Source organism: Podarcis gaigeae (genome assembly GCF_964106915.1).
Source record: "Podarcis gaigeae genome assembly, chromosome: 1".
In the NCBI taxonomy this organism is placed as follows: Eukaryota; Metazoa; Chordata; class Lepidosauria; order Squamata; family Lacertidae; genus Podarcis; species Podarcis gaigeae.
This window is the reverse complement of record NC_139678.1, coordinates 129329759-129341443: the sequence shown is the minus strand read 5'-3', so window position 1 is coordinate 129341443 and position 11685 is coordinate 129329759.

Below are 11685 nucleotides of genomic sequence, written 5' to 3'. Positions count from 1 at the left end.
GGCAGAGGCCCTTCTCTGTAGTGCCGCCTGCCCTGTGGAACTCCCTCCCACCAGATGTCAAGGAAATAAACAACTACTGTATCTGACTTTTAGAAGACATCAGAAGGCAGCACTGTTTAGTGAAATTTTTCATGTTTGATCTTTTATCGCTTCTTCTTCTTCTTCTTCTTCTTCTTCTTCTTCTTCTTCTTCTTCTTCCTGGAGCCGCCCAGAGTGGCTGGGGAAACCCAGCCAGATGGGCGGGGTATGAATGAATGAATGAATAAATGAATGAATAAATAAATAAATAAATAAATGAGAAGAGTAAAAATGTGACACTGCATTATCCCAAGATCAGTGATCCTCTCCCTGAACACTACTGTACTTATCTGTAGTAGTGGTGAGGACAGCAGCAGCAGCAAATGACCCACCATTTTAATTGCCATAATGCCCCAATTAGGTTTAATTCAAGGACACTGCAGAACCCAGTAGGTGGCTCAGTTAGGGCGCTGCTGATGCCAGCCATGGGACTTTAGCTTTCAAACTGTTAGGTTGGCAGGAGCAGGGACCAAACAACGGGAGCTCACCCCGTCGCAGGGCCTTGAACTGCTGACCTTCCAATCGGCAAGTCCAAGCAGCACAGTGGTTAAAACCACAGCGCCACTCGCGTCCCTCTTACAATCCATACCAAACCACAAATACCCAAAGTGCAGTCAGGATGTGTTGGTGCAATACATCTCCTGGGAAGCTTCAAGGAGGGATTTTCCCAGAGTGGGATAAAACACACTCTAATCGTCCTGGGTTTGGGCAACATTGGCTTTCTGGTTCCTTTGAAATCTTTGTGCCTTAGTTAGGTGACCATGACATTCTTGTTCCACTCAGCATAAAGCTAATAGAACTCAACATTTTGAAGAGCAAACAAAACCTCTAGTTGTCTTCTTATTGGTTTGTGTTAGGTCTTAAGCATTGCTGTGAGGTTGTTTGTAAAAGGATCATCCGTTCTCTTCATAAGCCTCTCCCATTAAGGGGGTAGCTCTTCCTCCTTTACTCTGTAATCACATATCATAAAATGAAGTGTTCATCTCATCACTTTTCTTCTTCCCTGATGCATGCAGATGTACTTAGCCAGTTCTCATTTAAAGCCCAGTATATTTAAATCCAGTTATTTGGTTTGATTTTGTTTTAATTACCAAGGGACAGACTGGGTTGCTTTTACGGATGAGCATGTCTTAAAAAAAAACACCTTAAGAACCCAAAATAATTCTCAGTTCTGCGCTCTCACATACCTTCAATTGAAGGCACGTGCCATTTTTATTTTTAATTTTTTTTTATTGTCCTGCTCTTCTGCCCTTTAGCAACGGATGGGCACAAATGATTCAGCAGCTGAAGCTTTTGCTGGTGGAGAAATAAACTACTTCATTTGTGGAATTACCCTGTATTTGTTTGGTTGCAATTATTAACTTTTCCTTCAAGGATAAAGACAAGCCCTTACATACAGTGGTACCTCAGGTTAAGTACTTAATTCGTTCCGGAGGTCCATTCTTAACCTGAAACTGTTCTTAACTGAAGCACCACTTTGGCTAATGGAACCTCCTGCTGCTGCCGCACCGCTGGAGCACAATTTCTGTTCTCATCCTGAAGCAAAGTTCTTAACCTGAGGTACTATTTCTGGGTTAGCAGAATCTGTAACCTGAAGCATATGTAACCTGAAGTGTCTGTAACCCGAGGTACCACTGTATATGGTTTTGGGGATTTCTTTACCATCTCAAACCAAGTTCCAACATATCTTAGCATGCTGAAATTTCTCAAAACAAAAGTCATGTGTGTTCAGGGCCGGATTTAGGTTTGATGAGGCCCTAAGCCAGGCATAGGCAAACTTGGCCCTCCAGATGTTCTTGGCCTACAACTCACATGATCCCTAGCTTACAGGATGAGTGGTCAGGGATGATGGGAACTGTAGTCCCAAAACATCTGGAGGGCTGAGTTTGCCTATGCCTGCCCTAAGCTACTGGAGGTAATGGGGCCCTTTATATGTCCAGCTCTCCTTTGTCAACAACATATTGTCGCTGTTTTTTGTGTTGAATGTATGCTATGTGGTAATTTATGGACCTAATAGTTATCTAAAGCCATTTGCATGAAACAAAATATGTATCTTATCAAAGTAATTTTTCTTATCAAAGTAATTTTTGAACTGAAATACAATTAAGTAGTATATTAATTTATCTTATATTTTGGAAATGTACATCCAGTTTCTCCCTTTAATTTTTTTTTTGGGGGGGGCAAGAGAGTGGGGCCCTAAGCTATAGCTTGTTTAGCTTATACATAAATCCAGCACTGTGTGTGTTACGTCATAGTATCATAGAATTGTGGAGTTGAAAGGGACCACAATGTGGGTCTCAAATCCCATGACCCTGAGATTAAAAATCTCATTCTCTGCTGACTAAGATATCCAATCAGAAGAAGGGAATTCTACTTCTCTGGACCAGTTTTGGTTTGAAAAACTCCACACACTCTCTCACACAACCCTAAACACATACATTTTACTCCTACTCCAAACAATTCACCAATTTCTCCTAGAATCAAAGGAAAACAAGGATTACCTAGGAATTGGACCTTGGCCTAATAAAGAGTAAGAACCCATCAATGCAAATAACAGCAATAATAACAAATCTCTAATAATATCCGCAAGGGAATATCACTGTACACAATAATAATGAGGACACTAAATCATGTATATAATGTCAAAACGTAACTGATGGCAGTGGATGGAGGCTTGTAAACGTTAAGTGATGGTAATAATCTCATCCTGTATCGGTTCCAGACACGAGTTACTTGTGTTATTTAGGTAGCCTTTAGCTGCCTGCTCCAGATGGTAGACAGCAGTTGCTTTGACAGAAGAGACTGTCTTGTTGTTGTTTAGTCATTTAGTCGTGTCCGACTCTTCGTGACCCCATGGACCAGAGCACGCCAGGCACTTCTGTCTTCCACTGCCTCCCGCAGTTTGGTCAAACTCATGCTGGTAGCTTCAAGAACACTGTCCAGCCATCTCGTCCTCTTCTCTTTGTGTCCTCCATCTTTCCCAACATCAGGGTCTTTTCCAGGGAGTCTTCTCTTCTCATGAGGTGGCCAAAGTATTGGAGTCTCAGCTTCAGGATCTGTCCTTCCAGTTAGTACTCAGGGCTGATTTCCTTAAGAATGGAGAGGTTTGAACTTCTTGCAGTCCATGGGACTCTCAAGAGTCTCCTCCAGCACCAGAATTCAAAAGCATCAATTCTTCGGCAATCAGCCTTCTTTATGGTCCAGCTCTCACTACCATACACCACTACTGCTCTACTCCATAGCAAATATCTCAGACCATGGTGTCCCAACATGGGCTCAGTTTGAGGAGCCTGTTAGAGGAAGGTGCAAGCATTAGGAACAAGCGCAAACTACCACACAGAGTTATGGTGAGAGTGACCACGTATGCCAACCTGATCTCCTCACAGAAAGTGTGGGGTCACAATGTGTTAAAATGTAGTTAATTAAAGCACCTTAAGCCTAGCTGAAAACAGATGGGTGAGACAAGCAGCAATAACCGAGAGAGTAGTTCTGGTTGGGTGAGTAAGGTGGACTATTGCCGGGGTAGCCAACGTGGTGCCCAACATATGTTTCGGACTGCAACTTTCGCCATCCTCTCCCATTGCTGGCTGGAGGTGGTGGGGAGCTGGAGTTCAAAAGAAGAACACCACATTGACTATGCCTGGACTATTAGCTCTTGGTGTCAAAAACTGGTAATCTCTATCCCCTTGTGGTGAACTGTACAACCGACATGACTTATTTTTGAGAAACCTATGTTGTGATGTGGGTGGCGCTGTGGTCTAAACCACAGAGCCTAGGGCTTGCTGATCAGAAGGTTGATGGTTTGAATCCCTGCGACGGGGTGAGCTCCCATTGCTCGGTCCCTGCTCCTGCCAACCTAGCAGTTCGAAAGCACGTCAAAGTGCAAGTAGATATTTAGGTACCACTCCAGTGTGAAGGTAAACAGCGTTTCCATGTGCTGCTCTGGTTCGTCAGAAGCGGCTTAGTCATACTGGCCACATGACCTGGAAATTGTCTGTGGACAAACGCCAGCTCCCTCGGCCTATAGAATGAGATGAGCGCTGCAACCCCAGAGTAGTCTGCGACTGGACCTAACGGTCAGGGGTCCCTTTACCTTTTTAATGCTGGGTCTTAGTAAGCACAGCATCCTTTTCTAAGTGCTCACAGACCAACTGTTGAATTATCAGTTCTAGGACCTTTTGTGGGGCAACCAAAATGGTAAGAGGCCTGGAAACGATGCCTTATGAGGAACGGCTAAGGGAGCTGGGCATGTTTAGCCTGGAGAAGAGGAGGTTAAGGGGTGATATGATAGCCATGTTCAAATATATAAAAGGATGTCACATAGAGGAGGGAGAAAGGTTGTTTTCTGCTGCTCCAGAGAAGCAGACACGGAGCAATGGATCCAAACTACAAGAAAGAAGATTCCACCTAAACATTAGGAAGAACTTCCTGACAGTAAGAGCTGTTTGACAGTGGAATTGGCTGTCAAGGAGTGTGGTGGAGTCTCCTTCTTTGGAGGTCTTTAAGCAGAGGCTTGACAACCATATGTCAGGAGTGCTCTGATGGTGTTTCCTGCTTGGCAGGGGGTTGGACTCGATGGCCCTTGTGGTCTCTTCCAACTCCATGATTCTATGATTCTATGTGGTATCAATGTCAATCTCTCCGGTCAGTAGTTACCAAGGGGCTGAAAAGCACTCCCCAGGCATCATCCTCCGAGAACAACTATTCAAGTAGGACTGGAACTAGTGTGAAGCAATTCTATGCATTCCTAACTTGGACAGCTGCTCCAGAAGGACACCATGGTTGATGGTACTGAAGCTGCTGAGAGGCCGAGGAGAATTAACAGGGAAATATTTCCCCTGTCTCTCCCCCATCTAAGGTCAGCATGCAGGGTGACCAAAGCAGTTTCTGTGCCAAAACCGGGCCTAAACCCCATGAAATGGATCAAGAAAATCAGTTTCCTCCAAGAGCAAAATTAGTTGTCTTTGCCAATCACTGACTCCGGCTCTAACTGCATCTAGGAAAGCCTTTGTGTGTTACTATAGATAAAATCAATAAGCAGATGAAAAAGGAGAGGGAGGGGGAGAGAGAGAAGATTTTGATTATAAGTTGTGAATCAGTAACTTTTTAGAGCAAACCCGCAGCTAGGATGGTAGATTGATGGGAAAGAAAGCCTGTCAGCCAAGAAGGTTATATAAGTACAGAATGACAACCACCTGTGGAGAACCTATCTGTCCCTCCTTATACGGAAAGAACATTACTGTGGGAAGTTTTATTTTTTGCTTCCAATATTTATCTGTTTCAGTGCTTTTGGAGACAAGCGTCCCAGCAGGAATTCTCGGCACCGCCATCCGTTCCTTAGAAAATTGTAGTGCCTTTCGCCTTTTGCATTTTGACACGGTGTGTCTGCCTGGGACACCTGGTGCTGTCAAGAGTGAGGTGAAATCCTTTGGGTAACTATCAATCTGAATACATTGCTGGCTTCATTTGTCATGTATCTACACCACCACCACCACAGCTATTATTTTATTTTTAAAAAACAACAGCTACTGAATTTTTGCCTCGTAGATAACCATATTTTCCCGTGCGTAACATGCCCCCTTGTATAAGACGCCCCCTATTTGGGGGGACTCAAAATTAAGAAAATGGGGGGAGGGGAGATCCCCCAAAGTTGTTGAGCTTTTTAGGGGGGATGTGCAGCAGAAAATCACTCACCTGCAAGACCGACAATGCCTGATTGCACACCTCACAAATGCCACCGATCCTCTGTCCCCTCACTGTCAAAGGCAACAAATTGCCCACCCAATTGCCGCAGCGACAGCCAATCAACACCAGCCCTTGCCTCAGGCACCAGTAACAATCTACCACTCACAGCAGCAACCAATCCTAAGACCTCACAATGCACCATCCATGTACAGTGGTGCCTCGCAAGACGAAATTAATTCGTTCCGCGATTTTTTTCGTCTAGCGAATTATTCGTCTTGCGGAGCACAAAATCCCATAGGAATGCATTGAAAATCAATTAATGCGTTCCTATGGTCAAAAAAAGTCCAAACAAAGCCAAATTTGGTACAATAAGAGTTTATTAAGTGCTCTTTAAAGTCACACATACTGTAAAGAGCATTTCAAAATTCAAACCCAGAATTATTTTTAAAAAACAGCAGAGTGGCCCAATGGTCACAGAAAATGATAAAAATGCAGGAAAAAAACCACAAGCTTCCAGATTCTTGCAAACCCCTCCCCAACTGTTCCCCCAGCCACCCAGCACACAGAAATTCAAATCCAGAATTTTTTTTTAAAAAACCGCAGAGTGGCTTAATGGTCACAGAAAATCATAAAAATGCAGAAAAAAAACCAAGCTTCCAGATTCTTGCAAACCCCTCCCCAACACCAAGTCCTTGAATTCCAAACACCCGAACCCAAAATCCAACCCCCCCAAAAAAAAGTTTTAAAAGCTTAACTTACCAAATGGCTGCAAAAGAAGTTTTGGAAAAGCTTCAAAAATCACCAAAGTCTTTAAAAACCTCAAAAAAGGCTACTATGTACACTGCGTTCTATGAGTTGCTCCTCAAAGTCAAGTCGCAACTGTATTAATGGTGTTAAGAAAAAGGAAACAAACTTGCAAGACGTTTTCGTCTTGCGAAGCAAGCCCATAGGGAAATTCGTCTTGCGAAGCAGCTCAAAAAACGGAAAACACTTTCGTCTAGCGAGTTTTCCGTCTTGCGAGGCATTCGTCTTGCGGGGCACCACTGTATAAGACAACCCCCAATTTTAAAGATGATTTCTAAATAAAAATACCTAGTCTTATACATGGAAAAGTATGGTAATTCTTTTTTGTGTGTGTGTGAAGGTGCTTAAACTTCCCACTCCACTGTTTTCACACTCACTTCTCCTCACGCTTATTCAAAGAATAACTCTGCTTGACTTGAATCCACAAAGTGTTACAAAGCCATAGAACGGTAAGGAAAGGAAGGGAACAAAAATGGAACCCAACTCTGGGCTCGCCCACACTTCTGCTTGTCCTGTGCCTAGAAAACATGGGTCTGAGCGGGTTTGCGTTTGCCCTACAGCTTCCCCCTGGGAAACAAACTCCTCAGAACTGAATTGGAACAAAGAGCCATCCATGGAAAACCCCATTTGGTCTGATTCAGCAGGTAAACCATGGGTTTTCCCAGGGGAAAGCAGTGGGGCAAATGTTGCTGGTAATGGCCTGGGAATCTGATTCAGAGGCTGAACCTGAGGAGTCCCAGCCTGCACAGGAGTCCCCGCCTCCAGGGCCAGCTGAGCTGGGGCAGGGGCTTGAACCTGAAGGGCCCTCACCTGTGCCAGATCCTCAGGAGCAGACACCAGCTGAATCCACTCTGGCTCCGGAGGTGATTGAAGACCCATTGCCTGCAGGTGCTCCACTCTCAGCCCCGTCAGAGGAAGCTGAGGTTGCCTCTGGGTCCAGTAACCCTCCAGCCTCTCCTGAGCTGCAGAGGCTCAGGGCAGAGAGGCGGAGGGAACTAAGTTCTTACAGTAGGAGTACTCGCCTCCAGGCCAGGAGAGGCGGGTCACTTGTGGGCCAGGACCGCCCTATGCCTCAGAGGAGATAAAGGCCAGTCAGCCCAGTCCCAGGTTGCGGGAGTAACATCGCTGGAAACCTGTTCCTGCCAGCACCCTGACCTACTCTTCTGGAGTTCCTGACCATGTCCGGCTCCTTGCCTTGGACCCCGCTTCGCCCCTGATGGACAGCCTCCAGACCCTCGACCCAGGACCGGACTCAGACCACGCTGCACGGTAACCCCCCTGCCCGGGACCAGCACATCTACATTGGTTTGACGGCCAAGTAGCATCTTTTCTTTGGGCACCCCACACAAATAAAAACAACATATTCCGTGTGAAAAAATGCAGTACAGTATAAAACAACGTAAGCAGAACATTTTTTCTGGGGGGCATACAATAAAACACAAATCATCTTTATTTATATAAGTAAATTTGTAGGCTGCCCTTCATCCGAAAATCTCAGGGCGGTTCACAGCATAAAGGTAACAGAGAAGAACCCTTGGACCATTAAGCCCAGTCAAATTCGACTTTGGGGTGTGGCACTCATCCTGGCTTTCAGGCCAAGGCAGCCGGTGTTTGTCCGCAAACAGTTTTTCCAGGTCATTTGGCCAGTATGACTAAACCACTTCTGGCATATGGGACACTGTGAGAGGGGCCAGAGCACATGGAAACTCCATTTACCTTCCCGCCACAGTGGTACCTATTTATCTACTTGCACTAGTGTGCTTTCAAACTGCTAGGTTGGCAAGAACTGGGACAAAGCAACGGGAGCTCACCTCATTGTGTGGATTTGAACTGCAAACCTTCCGATCGGCAAGCCCAAGAGGCTCAGTGGTTTAGACCACAGCGCTAGCCGTGTCCCTACTCACAGCATAAAAATATAAAGTAAAAACCCAAAATGCATAATTAAGAACAGGAACAAAGCAAACCAATATCTTCCCCCAAAAGAAAACCATTTAATAGGACATAGAATGTTAATCAGCTAAAGGCCTGGTTGAAGAGGAAGATTTTCACCTGGTACCTAAAGATGTATAATGAAGGCACCAAATGAGCCTTCCTGGGGAGATACTGCAAAAAAGGCATGTTCTCATGTAGCCCAGATTATAAAATAACTGCTCCGAAAGGGATTGGGTATCTCATTTAATTGCTACTTCTTGTTATATTGCCGTTCAAGAAGACACTCAAATCCACTCCTGTTGAAGTAAGCTTGTGCATAAGAACATAAAGGCTTGTTTGGATATGGGTGTTAACAGTTACTGTTTTGGAGGAGAGCGATTTGTGATAACTCCCCTCCCCTAGTTTTACTTGTTCTTGTCAGAGGCAGATATTTGTAGATTTCACACATCTCACACATGTCTTGTCAGCAAGTTCTGAATGCAATTGTTTTTCTCCATGAATACTCCACCATTTGAAGAACGCTTCTCATGCAGTTAGTGCTCTGTTAGAATTAAAATGCTCAATCGATGGCACATTTGCATTCTTTAAAGCCTTCAGTCACATAGCCACAGAGTGTCACTCGGTTATCACCCCCTCTGGCAAAACAGAACAAGCGTATCCCCATCTACCCTCATTTTGTGTGTCTTCCTGGCCATTCTGAAATTAATTTACCTCTTTAGGGCTATTGTAGCATAGATAACAGTGTCTGGCACTTGGCATCCAGACGTGAGAAGAGAAATGCCATTCACTTTTTGTTTATTAATTTCACTCATTGTAGATACAAAAAAACCCTATTGTAAATACAAAAAACAAGTCGATGTATTTTGCGCATTCTTTTCCACAATTATTCTATTGTTTTTGAACTGCTCTCCCTGCCTGTTTGAGGGTGGGGGGAGATTCTGACAGAATCTCAAACAAAGACATGCTCTCCCAAGCCCACAATCCCAGCATGTTCACACTCCCGTCTCAGCAACATCTATGCTGGCTCAGTTATGCCCAGATTGGAAAATGGATGTGCTCTATAGGGAGCTGGCTTCAGGTACCAGCCTGTTGGCAGGGCAGCTGTGTGTCACAGCAATGACTGTGAAGCAAAGAGCCCTCTCTGGGCTCAGAGAGAGAAGACTACAATCATACCCTGGGTTGAAGTAGCTTCAAGTTAAGTATTTCCGGGTTGCGCTCCGTGGCTACCCGAAAGTAACGGAGCACGTTACTTCTGGGTTTTGCTGCTCGCGCATGCGCAGACGCTCAAAATGACGTCACACACATGCGTGGAAGGGGCGAAACGCGACCCGTGCACACGCAGATGCGTCTTACATTTACCTCTGGATGCAAACGGGGCTCCGAAACAGATCCCGTTTGTATCCAGAGGTACCACTGGATACAGTGGTACTTCAGGTTACATATGCTTCAGGTTACATACACTTTAGGTTACAGACTCCTCTAACCCAGAAATAGTGCTTCGGGTTAAGAACTTTGCTTCAGGATAAGAACAGAAATCAGGCTCTGGTGGCGCGGCGGCAGCAGGAGACCCCATTAATAAAGTGGTGCTTCAGGTTAAGAACAGTTTCAGGTTAAGAATGAACCTCCAGAACGAATTAAATACTTAACCCGAGGTATCACTGTACTTGTAACATTGGTAAATAGTGTGGGTATGTATGGTAGTGTATTGCTGGTGGTAGCCTAGTAAAGACAACTCTGCTAAATGGCTGTTTTCTGTGGTGAACTTAACCACTTGACTGAGCTTCTGCGGCCTATACACCCAACACAGATACCAGTAGGAAACCTGGTTTCGGTAATACCAAATCAAAAATAGAGACTGAGTTGTTAGATAGGAAAAGGAAAACATTGTCGAGAATGTATAAGTTATTACTGGAATGGCACACAAAGGACAAAGTAGTAAAGACGGTTATGATTAAATGGGCTAAGATTTGGGTCACAATATTGATTTTGAAATGTGGGAAAAATTGTGGACAAAAACAATTAAATTTACTGCATGTACAGCACTTAAGGAAAATTTAATGAAGATGATGTATAGGTGGTATTTGATGCTGTCTAAACTTGCTAAAATGTATAGAAATCAAGACAAGGAAATGTAAGGAAAAGAAGGGGAATTTCTTCCATATGTGGTGGACCTGTACTAAAGTTAAAGCCTACTGGGATACGATATACAATGAACTGAAAAAGATTTTAAAAAATACTTTTATCAAAAAACCAGAGGCATTTTTGTTGGGTATAATTGGAGAAGAAATTCCCCCCAAAAGATATAAATTTATTTATGTATGCTACCACAGCTGCGAGGATACTTTTAGCCCAGAAATGGAAGCAGCAGGAACTTCCAACATTGGAAGAATGACAGACCAAAATGGTGGAATATGCAGAACTGGCAAAGCTGACAGGGAAGATACGAAACCAGCGCGACGAGCTGTTTGAAAAGGACTGGAGTAAATTCATACAATATATGAGAGAACATTGTAAACATTTGAAAACGTTTGCAGGCTTGAGTTAAAATATTTTGTAATGTTAAATTTGTGGAACCTCTTTATAATTATTAAGGTAAATTTTATAAGCATGAAAGAAGGTAAATAGGTTGATATAGAAATACTAAGTTATAAGTGAATATTTATGAAAGCCAAAGAGTGGGGGGGGGGGGGAGTCAAGGCTCAGTTTGAGCATGGCTATAGGTGATGTTAAATGGGACGTGGGTGGCGCTGTGGGTTAAACCACAGAACCTAGGACTTGTTGATCAGAAGGTCGGCGGTTCGAATCCCCGCGACGGGGTGAGCTCCCGTTGCTCAGACCCTGCTCCTGCCAAACTAGCAGTTTGAAAGCACGTCAGAGTGCAAGTAGATAAATAGGTACCGCTCAAGCGGGAAGGTAAACGGCATTTCCGTGTGCTGCTCTGGTTCGCCAGAAGCGTCTTAGTCATGCTGGCCACATGACCTGGAAGCTGTACGCTGGCTCCCTCGGCCAGTAAAGCGAGATGAGCACAGCAACCCCAGAGTCGGCCACGACTGGACCTCATGGTCAGGGGTCCTTTTACCTTTTTTTTTTTAAAAAAAGATTTTTATTAAAGTTTCAAAAATTATATAAAAACAAAACAAACAATTATACAAACAATAATACTAACAGACAAAAATAAAAACAAGT